General features: G+C 45.3%; 1 long non-coding RNA gene across 1 annotated transcript; it reads right to left on the reverse strand.

Annotated features, from left to right (window-relative positions):
• Positions 1-8,166: 8,166 nt before the first annotated feature.
• Positions 8,167-10,464, reverse strand: LOC123169363 (uncharacterized). The gene is made up of 2 exons (XR_006484771.1): positions 9,224-10,464; positions 8,167-8,643 (listed from the first exon to the last, which is right to left on the reverse strand). It is a non-coding gene; the product is annotated as an uncharacterized lncRNA (long non-coding RNA).
• Between the last annotated feature and the right edge of the window lie 2,064 nt (positions 10,465-12,528).

The raw sequence follows: 12,528 nt of genomic DNA on the forward strand, positions 1-12,528 counted from the left end.
AGCAGTCTGGGTGAAGGAGTTCATTACCGACCTAGGGGTGATTCCCAATGCGTCGGGCCCGATGACTCTCTTCTGTGACAACACTGGAGCTATTGCCCTTGCGAAGGAGCCCAGGTTTCACAGGAAGACCAGGCATATCAAGCGTCGCTTCAACTCCATTCGTGAAAGTGTTCAAAATGGAGACATAGATATTTGTAAAGTACATACGGACCTGAATGTAGCAGATCCGTTGACTAAACCTCTCCCTAGAGCAAAAAAAAGATCAACACCAGGACGCAATGGGTGCTCGATTCATCACAATGTAACTAGATTATTGACTCTAGTGCAAGTGGGAGACTGTTGGAAATATGCCCTAGAGGCACTAATAAATGGTTATTATTATATTTCTTTGTTCATGGTAATTGTCTATTATTCATGCTATAATTGTGTTATCCGGAAATCGTAATACATGTGTGAATACATAGACCACAACGTGTCCCTAGTAAGCCTCTAGTTGACTAGCTCGTTGATCAACAGATAGTCATGGTTTCCTGACTATGGACATTGGATGTCATTGATAACGGGATCACATCATTGGGAGAATGATGTGATGGACAAGACCCAATCCTAAGCATAGCATAAAAGATCGTGTAGTTTCGTTTGCTAGAGCTTTTCCAATGTCAAGTATCTTTTTCTTAGACCATGAGATCGTGCAACTCCCGGATACCGTAGGAGTGCTTTGGGTGTGCCAAACGTCACAACGTAACTGGGTGACTATAAAGGTGCACTACGGGTATCTCCGAAAGTGTCTGTTGGGTTGGCACGGATCGAGACTGGGATTTGTCACTCCGTATGACGGAGAGGTATCTCTGGGCCCACTCGGTAATGCATCATCATAATGAGCTCAATGTGACTAAGGCGTTAGTCACGGGATCATGCATTGCGGTACGAGTAAAGAGACTTGCCGGTAACGAGATTGAACAAGGTATTGGGACACCGACGATCGAATCTCGGGCAAGTAACATACCGATTGACAAAGGGAATTGTATACGGGATTGATTGAATCCTCGACATCGTGGTTCATCCGATGAGATCATCGTGGAACATGTGGGAGCCAACATGGGTATCCAGATCCCGCTGTTGGTTATTGACCGGAGAGGCGTCTCGGTCATGTCTGCATGTCTCCCGAACCCGTAGGGTCTACACACTTAAGGTTCGGTGACGCTAGGGTTGTAGACATATGTGTATGCGGAAACCCGAAAGTTGTTCGGAGTCCCGGATGAGATCCCGGACGTCACGAGGAGTTCCGGAATGGTCCGGAGGTGAAGAATTATATATAGGAAGTCAAGTTTCGGCCACCGGGAAAGTTTCGGGGGTTACTGGTATTGTACCGGGACCACCGGAAGGGTCCCGGGGGTCCACCGGGTGGGGCCACCTATCCCGGAGGGCCCCGTGGGCTGAAGTGGGAAGGGAACCAGCCCCTAGTGGGCTGGGCGCCCCCCCATGGGCCTCCCCCCTGCGCCTAGGGTTGGAAACCCTAGGATGGGGGGCGCCCCACTTGCCTTGGGGGGCAAGGCACCCCCTTGGCCGCCGCCCCCCCATCTAGATGGGGCTTGGCCGGCGCCCCCCCCTCCCAGGGGGCCTATATAAAGGGGGGGAGGGAGGGCAGTAGTACAACAGCCTTGGGCGCCTCCCTCCTCCCCTGCTACACCTCTCCCTCTCGCAGAAGCTCGGCGAAGCCCTGCCGAGACCCGCTACATCCATCACCACGCCGTCGTGCTGCTGGATCTCCATCAACCTCTCCTTCCCCCTTGCTGGATCAAGAAGGAGGAGACGTCGCTGCACCGTACGTGTGTTGAACGCGGAGGTGTCGTCCGTTCGGCACTCGGTCATCGGTGATTTGAATCACGGCGAGTACGACTCCGTCATCCACGTTCATTGGAACGCTTCCGCTCGCGATCTACAAGGGTATGTAGATGCACTCCTTTTCCCTCGTTGCTAGTATACTCCATAGATGGATCTTGGTGAGCGTAGGAAAATTTTAAAATTATGCTACGATTCCCAACACCTTTCACATCTCGTGAATATGGCAGCCTCTCAATGACTTCTAATTTTTCTTTATCCACTTCTATTCCTCTGCCAGAGATCTTGTGCCCAAGCACAATACCTTCCTTTACCATGAAATAACATTTTTCCACTTGAGAACACGATTAGTATCCCACTCCTCTGCAAAACATTGCTAAGGTTGTGCAAACAATTTAGTGGTTTCATAGACGGAGAAATTTTCCATCAATACTTCCATTATCAACTCAACAAAATCAACGAATATAGCGAAAATGCTCTTTTGATTCCGGGCTCACATGCTCCCTCATGAACTTTAAAATCAAAATAAATAGTAAAAACATTCAAAAAATTCTGAATTTTTTTGTGATAAACATCGATGAATGCTTTCACTGCGTGCAAAAATTTGTGATGAAATGACATCCGGGGAAATGTGGGCATAAAAAACAAGATCCACGTTTTGCATCGGGGGACATTTCATGTAGCGTCACCAGATAGAAATCGGCATTAGTGGCGACCCATGGAGGTGGTTTTGACCCAAAAATACAGCCGGCCATGATGTACACACAGAGGCGGTTATATTTGTTAGGCACACTCTTTGAGGTGGTTCTAAAATTTTAATCATATGTAAGAATAGGTTGAGATGGTTTAAGCGCCTTTAGTTTCTCGCACGTGCATGATGTTTCGTATTCGATCTCTGCATGTAGTAAGTTAGTACCTTGGGACGCAACCATTTCTCTTATCCTTCTCCCCTGATTATCTTGTATCACTCCTTTTCATTTCCAATCCACTCCCAAACCCTAGCACTCCCACCACACATTGGATCTTAAGCGTGTCACTACAAGGGACCGAGCCCATCACACACCTCTGCCAAATCAGACCGACGTTGTTGCTGATCTGTCGAGGGTAACCATCTACCGAGACCTCTATCAAACTGGCATGTTAGCTGCCACGGTGGTGAGGCGAGGTTAGCCCGACGATGCTTGGAAAAGACTGCCGTTGCCGCAGACCTCCACCAATGCCTCTTCCAACAGGGTACTCGCCCCTTACCACGACGTCGACCGAGATCTTCGGCATGGTGAGGTCCTATATTTTACCGGCATGCATGTCAATGGGTTTGGTTTAGGGTTTTCTTACTTATGTTTGTAGTTGTGAACTATGATAAATCGTCATCAACTTCACCATGCTAGTTTATTATGATCATATGTTTCACTAGTCGATAAATTTTTGTTTTATCGATGATGAAAAATATCCATACTATCATCGGGTTTTATAGCTTAGGCATTAGAATTTGATTCTATTTCTGCCTAAGCCCAAACTTTGTGGTAAGTTGGTTAATATCCGAGGCAACTTATAACCTTGGGGGGGGGGGGGGGGAAGTGATGTGGACATAGATACCATAAATACATCTACAAATATTACACGAGACATCGTTGACACAGTTGCACCTGGACCTATGACTAGAGCGCGTGCGAGACAAATAAATAATCAGGTTCTGTCGCTCCTTTGCACTTATAATTTAACTAATGAGAATATGATGTTACACTCATGTGTCAATTTTCTTGTACTCAGGAGAGAAAGTGATAAAGAGTTAGAAGATGAAAATCATTCTGTGTTGAATCTACAAGCAGCTGTGCTAATTGCATGCATGGGCTCAACCGAACCATCCATCATGCATGCTACGTCTACAGCTAACAAGTGCAAGAGAAGCAAAGAAGGATTAGATTTCATGGACCAGAATAGACCACGTGTCCCTGGACTATTTTGGCTGCTTCGGAAGTACAGGCCGGCCCATCTCAATTGGATTCGGCCTTACCTGAAGGAGTCCACATTGGACACGACAACGCACAGTACCGACCGTCAACGACGGCGCCGTATTCAATAAATAGTTAGCGCTTGTTAGGGTTTAGATCCAGGTTTTGTTTAGAGAAGTTTAGCTATTGCTACTTTTATTTGTCTTCGCTCGTAAAGGTTAGTGCGACCGTCAAGACATTCTATCGGAATCCCAATTTGTGAGATTTATTCATCTAGCATATCCGCAATTTTTAGATTGCTTGGCTATTATTTTCTTGCATGTTCTTCGATTTGCTTGCAGGAAAAATCCTTCGTGGCTCGGTCAATAACACCGTGGAGTTGGTTCAGCGATTGCCGTGGATATCAGTCGTGTACGGTTCTTCCTGTACGGTTGGTAGCCGGATCGTGAGGGTCAAGTCCCACCCAAAATCGTAGTTATCTTCCTCTCATCAAAAAATCGGCCCCAGTTCACATCAAGTGGTATCAGTTTTCAGGTCATCGGTGAGAGATTTACTGTTTTATTAGATCAGATTGTTTTCAGTCCTACAACCACCCAAAAATAAGAAAAAAAATTAGATTAGTTTATCCGCTGCACCTACTTTTTTTAGCCTTTAGCAATTTTTTCATCTAGTATTTGTTTGTTGAATTCTTGGTTGCATTCATCCTAGAATTATTGCTGGTTTAGATTAGTTTGGGAGGAAATTATCTACTAGATCACACTCGTTTTTGTCTACCGAAATCCCCTGTCGAGTTGATTGTTTATCCAGAAAAGAAAAAGGAAAGGGGATCTTTGTCGCTTAAGTGTCCATCAGATTGCTCCATCTGCCTGCTGCGCATCACGCACGTCATCAGTATTTCTTTTTTCTTCTCCGCCTGCATCGTCCGCTGTTCCCATTCTCACGCTGCCACCCCGTTTTCCATCCACATATTTACGCCAGATTTCCTTCTCTTCCAATGCCGCTTCTTTTTGCGCATCTAGAATGACATTCTCCCGTGGCTCGGAATGCACCACATCTCTACTTCTTCTTGGTCGGCGAGCGCTTCGGTCAAAGGATGGTGGAACGATAACCTTCAGATTCGTCTCGGCTCGCCCAAAGCCCTTGCCTCATTGATGATGCTCATCTCATGGGAGATTTGGTCCGAGCGCAACGCGAGAGTCTTTCGCAACGTTGCAGTCCCTCCGGTGGTAATCATTAACAAGATCAAGCAAGAGGTGTCGCTTTGGGCTTTGGCAGGTGCCAAGCACTTGGGTATTGTAATGCCGCGAGAGTAATCTTTTACCTTTTGCCGCTTGCGGCTTTGTCTGAAACCTTCTTCTTAATCAATGAAATGGCAAATCTGTTGCCTCGTTTCAAAAAAAAAAAATTCCTGCGCGCAGACCAGACGACCAGCACAGCCGCGCCATCACAAAGCTTCCAGTGATTGCTCTTGCATGCATGCAGCACACGTCCCATCAGGCCATCACCACACAAGTTGTGTCTTGTTCATCTTTTATTAATATCTGGTTTGCTTTTTAGCACTCGGCCCGGTACTAGTAGCAGTCAAGTTGTGTTTTCTTCCTTCCTTTATATTATTTGCTAGTAACCGGCCTGTCAAAAGAAAAGAAAAAAGAACAAAAAAGAAAAAAAAAGGAAAAGAAAAAAAGCAGGCCGGCTAGCCTCTGTTTTGGGCTGATATTTTCTTTTCCGGACCTGCTACAGTGTTGATTACCGCGCCATTTATCATCTGTTTTGGAGCCTTGTTATATTCGCGCATCTAGCTACTTAGAGCTATCATATTCTCATCGGCTTTTCACTCTTTTGTTTCAGTATCTGGGATTAGATTGTTTTGTCTCTTACTAGTCGACTGCCAGCATTAGTTAGAAGTTTGAGAAATTATTCAACTTGCATTACTTTTTGCTAAATTGTGCCACTAATATTGTGAGTTGAGAAGCCTTTGCCAAGCTACATTTTTTTCCTACCAATAAGTACAGGTCCCGGTTCCGCTGATTCCTGGTTATCGCTCCAACCAATCTTCATCGGTCGTTTGAAGGCAACACCAACGCGCCGATCACCACCTGTTGCATTGGTAAGAACAAGTAAGAATTTGATACTAAGCATGAGCGTGAGCGATTTTTTCTCCACCACGTCCTACTAGTTGATAGGGATTATACACTGTTTGTGTTTTCTCTTTCGCTAAGAATGGCACAGGATCAACCCACACTTGAGGGCCTCACTGCGGATGTGAAAGTCACCAGCGAGCGTCTCGCCCAACTTGAGGGTGCTCAGATTGTGGCCGAAGAGAGGCTCAAGGCCATCGAGGATGAACAGGGTGTTGCCAACACACATCTACAGGACATATTGTCACGTCTGGATGAGTTGCAGGCTGCACCCCACGTCAACACCAACGTTGATCCTCGCAACTCCGCGGGTGTTGCCGCTATTTCGCGAGCTCGGCGTGTGCCCATGGGTCATCCACAACACCCAGCTACTGCCACTGATGCCGCCACCATAAACCAGCATCAACAAATTCCTCCCCGCGTTGAGCAACATGGGGACAACTACGAGGATTATTCTGGTGACACCGAAGACGACCAAATGGTCAACCACCACAATGACCGTGGTCATCGGCAACTACGTTTCAACCGTCAAGGTATGGCACGAGGTCAACCCAGGTATGATGCTAGAGATTATGAACACCCTAGTGCTAAAATTAAATTTACTATGCCTACTTTCAATGGTAAATATAATCCAGATGTTTATCTTGACTGGGAACTTTCTGTTGAACAAAAATTTGCATGTCATGATATTCCTGCGAACCAAAGGGTTAGGGCAGCCACTAGTGAATTTACAAACTTTGCTTCCATGTGGTGGAGTGAATATTGTCGTATTAATGCGAATAATATACCTACTACTTGGGATGGTTTAAAACGAGCTATGCGACAACGCTATGTTCCTTCATATTATGCTCGTGATAAACTAAATGAATTGCAACGTTTAAAACAAGGTAGCAATTCTGTAGAGGATTATTATCAAGAATTGCAAACTGGCTTAGTGCGATGTGGCTTAGTTGAAACCGAAGATGCTATGATGGCTAGATTTTTAGGTTGTTTGAATCGTGATATTCAGGATATATTGGACTATAAGGAGTACAATTCTATTACTCGTTTGTTTCATTTTGCTTGTAAAGCTGAAAGGGAAGTACAGGGACGACACAACAAGGGACGAGGTAACTTTTCTGCAGGTCGCCGCTCATCATGGACACCCTCTCCTACTGTTCCTTCCACTACTGAGTCAACACCACCTATCTTGCACAATGGCGCACACCCATCAAGTTCAAAATCAGCTCCACAATCATCCGAGGCTTCGAAAGCAATTTCTCTAGCACCCACCACTTCGTCTGGACGCACAAGGGACATGAAGTGTCATATATGCAAAGGTGGCGGGCACTTGATGAAGGACTGCCCAAATAAACGTACTTTCATTGTGCGAGAAGATGGTGAGTACTCTTCTGCTAGTGATTTGGATGAAGATACACGTGCTATGCTTGCTACTAATAATGCAGGTGACACTAAGGAGCATGACACGGAGGAGATACATGTTAATGCTGCAATGGCAGATCAATACCCGAGCCTTGTAACCATGCGAGTACTTAGTGCCCAGGTTGGGCATACTGAGATGCCTCAACGTCATAATCTTTTTCAAACTAAGTTTGTTGTCAAAGGGCATTCTGTTCGTGTGATCATTGATGGTGGAAGCTGCAATAATTTGGCGAGTATTGAGATGGTAGAGAAGCTTTGCCTCACCACTACAAGACACCCCCATCCATATTACATCCAATGGTTCAACGACTGTGGTAAGTCGAAGGTAACACATCGTGTCAGGGTACATTTTACACTTGGTTCATACCATGATTTTGTTGACGGTGATGTCGTTCCTATGCAAGCTTGTTCTTTATTATTAGGTCGACCTTGGCAATATGATAATAGTGTCACCCATCATGGTAGAACAAATTCATATACTCTCATGTTTGAAGGAAAAACCATTAACTTGCTTCCCATGACCCCCGATGAAATAATAAATGATGAGAAGGCTAAATCATCGGATCGTACTACCTACAGTATGCTTGCTATCAATTCTGAAAATTTCCATTCAATGTCCCAACTTGTGCTCTGGATATACCGTGTGCCCAAATAGTTAATTTGCATCCATATCATTCATATATTGTAAGAACCGTCAAAATTAGATAACAATAATTTCAACGGCGTTGCCCAAACATTAATTAAAATAATGGAAACACCTGACATTTAATTTTTATTATAGCAAATAGCATTTGACCATGCACAACAAAATATTTTCCAAACCTCCATATATTCTACAAATTCATAATCAGATCTTGGTCTCATTTTTTTTCCACATAAAGTAAATGCCAACTAATGGCCAGTCAAGCAAATTACACTTGTCCCTAGTACAGCCTACAAGAGACACAAGTGGAGGCATGCATGCAAGCCTAACCACGCATGCATGCCAGATGTAATGCCTCTCCAAACCGACATAGCTACTAACCCCACTATAAATAGGAGCCATTCCTTTCACTGTGGTCCATTCCACCTCACACACACACATACACTGGAGTACCACCACCACTTGCCTTTTCACCTTCTGCCACACTGCTGTCCTTCACTGCGGTGAAGCCCTTTGGGTTGCATGCGCCATCAGGTACTAATCAAGTACCTTGTTGTGTTAGCCCTTCTTGCTTGACTTCTTGTCTATCTTCACCTCGGTTTGAATCAGTCCATGAGCATCTATTCACCTTGATCTATTTATCTTGCTGTAAAAAGAACAAAATGTTTGCGTAAACACCCAAGTTAATCAAAACTAATTAGATCAATGGCAAAAGCTTGTAAAAGTTTCTGTGAATGACATCTATGGCTTGTACTAGATCTAACACGCCAAGAATCAAATCCTAAGTACTAGTAACTTGCTAAGACATGTATGTGTGTATCCAAAAGATCAATCTTCCTGTGTATACTACCTTGTTCTAATTATTAATCCCTGCCAATCTGTAGCAAAAATTGAGTGATTGATGTTTATAATCTACTCACAAGTAATTAATTTTGGAGTTTCACTGCCACTATTTGCTTCTATATGGTGTTCAAGGATGAGTAGCATTAGTTAGGAACAACATTTAGATCTAATCAGTGGCAATACCATGACCACGCCATAGATTAAATCTTGATTAATTTCATGGCCTTGAGATAAACAAAGAGAAAGAAGGCAATATGGCTGAGTGGGCAATAGTAGGGCCTGAGATAAAATGAACACTATATGCACACCCACATTGACATCTAGCAAGCACTCGATGTGAAATTTGGAACACTTATGGAGAAGGAATCAGAATTAGTACTTACCAGTAGTAGCAGTAGGATGTGGCTAGTCCACACCGTTAGCAGCAGAGCCATGCGACCGAGTAGCGCCGGTGAAGCCGCACACGCCCGACGCCCGTGGCTGCACGCCTCGTGTGTGTGGCTGCGCTGGGGGAGGATGTAGGCATGGAGACGTCGTTGCCGCTGCAGCCGGTGGCAAGCCCACCGGACCTGAATCAGGCCGCGCTAGGATTGAGTGGTGGCGGCGTTTTTGGCGGCGGCGGATAAAATAAATAGGGGGAAATGGTAGAGGGAGACGAGGAGAATCTGTAGGTGTCCACCGTGTCGCCGGAGATGCCCGGACGGGGCAGATCAAGGCGGCGGCGGCCATGCTCTGTTCTTGGGGAGAGAGAGAGAGGTGGGTGGCTGGTTCTGTTCTTGGGATAGCAGAGAAGACGAGGAGAGGAACGAGCTGGGTTCAACGAGTAAAGTACTAGTAGTGCAGTACTAGGCTACCGTTTCCTTTTTACTTATCATTTTTTTACTCTCTAGACTAGATGGCATACGTGCATGCTACTCTGATTTGGATGGTTTGATGCATTTTATCTCTCAATGAAACACTTGGACGTATCACAACCTAGTTAATTAATTATGGCTTGCCCAACATGGCCGTGTTGCTGGATCTTTAGATTTTAAATTAGGAAATATAAACATGGTTGTGAAATAATTATCAGGAGCCGATCTCGGATCCGTAGGAGCCACGCCCGGTGGTTCCGAGTTGGTCGAAGCACTATCCGGCAAGTCGTCATCTCCTTGACCATGTCTTGATAAATGTTTTCCGGGCTATGGGTCATTTCCAAAATTTTGCATAAGATTTTAAAATAAATATTTTTCATAAATAAAATAAAATTTGGATCAGGTGGATCCACTGATTTGGCAATTGGACCAGATCAGGTGAAGCATCTGTATTAAGTAGTTGTGACCCGGGTAGGGTTACAATATAAATAAATATTTGGTGGGTAGGGGAGCTCATGTTGGTGAAAGCAACCCAGGGAGGGTCGGCTTGGATGGCGGGCTCCTCTACATAGGGTATCACATTAGGACACAACCAACTGGCGCTTACTTCAAAAGCGGCGCAAACCGTACTGACCATAGACCTGGAATGGGACGGGCTGAACCAACTGCCCATGCCAAGTAGCTGCCTCTGCATGGGTGAGAAGGTGGCTGTAGCCGGGTAGGTACAGTCACCCTAGGGCGGGACCGTCGGTCAGGGGTCTCGACCCGCGGGCCTTTAGTAAGGCAAGGTGGAAAAGCAGAGGTAGTGTACGGGCTGGTTAAAGGTTCTGGTTCCTTGGTCTAGTCGTGTGCACGGGTAGCGCATGGACGACTTGGACCAAGTGATGCTATGGGTAAAGCAGTACACCTATGATCAGAGTAAATGTGATATCACTCCCAGCTTCCGGGTTTGGAAGTGCGTCGTGTGGGTTTTCCTCTGACACAGGATGTAAGGTCCCACGTCGCTCTATCGCCAGTAGATTTTATAAATAAAATTTGGTTTTCAACAAAATGGGTTAAGGGGAAATATTTTTACCTACAAAGTATTTTGAGCTAATGGCTCGGTGGTTGTAGCCGTGGCCGGTAAAGTTATTCCTCTTTAAAGACTCTTGCATCCACTTTTCCCGGTGACTTGCGGAGTACGTATTTTATACGTACTCAGCTGCACTTATGTTGTTTTTCAGAACAAGAGAGTTATGAGAACTCTGAGGTGATAGAGAATGGTACTTATGATGAATCTGGTCTTCTTAATGACTTCGGTTATTCTGAAGTGGAGTATGTTTATGAGGAAGTCGACAATCAAGGCTATGAAGAGTAGATGCCCTCCATGGTTGGTTTATAAGGCACGTAACTAGAAGTGGATGACGATCTATCGTCATGGTCGCTTAGGCTTAGTCGACACTTGAGGTGTCAATGTAATAAAAGCTTGCCTACTCATGGCAGCTGCACCGTCTTGTACATGATACTGTTCTCCTTAACTGATCCTGGCGCAACTCTGAAGTGACGGCTTCCGTTACGCTGACTCTGTCGGATGTAACGGGGCGTCACAGAAGAGGTGGTATCAGAGCCCCGTTAAGGAAACAGTCATGTACTTAGTTAGAGACCGTCCGAGCCCTAGGAAACATAGGTTCCCTCTTTACCTAAAATAAAATATGAGTTTTCTAAAAAAAATGACTCAAGTCAAGTGAAGATTAAATAATTTAGACCACACAATTGTGCAAGAAAAATGTTTTTATTTTTACTATCCTATGTAAATTAATTTTGCATCATATTATAACTAACTAAATTCTTAATTGCTCAATGTAGGATGACGAGTGGTAGGTTGTTTGGTACGGGTGCTGAGTATGGTGGTTTTGCTCTGTTCTTGGTTGAGCTTCTTGGTCTTCTGGGTGTGTTGATTGCACCATACTACACAGTGTTTCACGACCCGTGTTCTATGGGGTACTTAGTCACGGTGCACATTCCTGAGGGCTTAGATGTCCCTTCTAGGTTCAGTGTTGCACGTTACGACTTTGTTTCAGCACTTCAGGGTGCGGCACGGGATGCCGCTTTACACCTTTTCCACGCCTATCACCCTCTCCTTGAGTACGTGGGCAGAGGCGAGTGGCCTCATCAGTTAGAGGAGGCAGGGAGTTCGTCTGCACCTCCGCCCACTGTTGCTCCTTCGCCTTTTGCATCCACTTCTGCTTTCCCTCCACTTCCACCACGTCCTCCTGTCTTGCCTCCCACGTTTTTACCACCACTAGCTTCGACTGCCGCTCGTCCACCTCTGTACCCGACAGTCCCACCCACTCGTGCAGACCACCCAGCTCCTAGAGTCATCAGGGGTTCCTCCTCTCGTGCAGTGTCACGTCCACTGCCAACCGCGGGCGTGGTCGTGGCAGTCTTGCACGTGGACCATTCCGTCTGGCACATATGGATGTGGCACAAGTGGAGTCGGCTTCAGACATAGTGACGGGTAACCTACTAATCCTTCCCGGAGTAGGACTAGTATTGTTTGACCCAGGAGCAACACATTCTTTCATATCGCAACGCTTTGTTGAGACACATAATCTGGTGTGACGCCCGGATAATTAAGCTACAGTAACCCTCTGCTAATGATGCCACGTCACCACGGTTACTGTTGTTAATCTCGTGTTAGTTCAAAATCGATTCTAAATTCAAACTTAAAATAAAGTCAAACGGTAAAGATTTTCAAATATTAAAACTAAAATGTTGGGGTGTTGCCAAATAATGCATAGGTAATTATTGTGGAGAAATCACACTTTTATAAAATGTTTAAAGGCTCTAAAGTA

Source organism: Triticum aestivum, chromosome 7D (assembly GCF_018294505.1).
Source record: "Triticum aestivum cultivar Chinese Spring chromosome 7D, IWGSC CS RefSeq v2.1, whole genome shotgun sequence".
NCBI lineage: Eukaryota > Viridiplantae > Streptophyta > Magnoliopsida > Poales > Poaceae > Triticum > Triticum aestivum.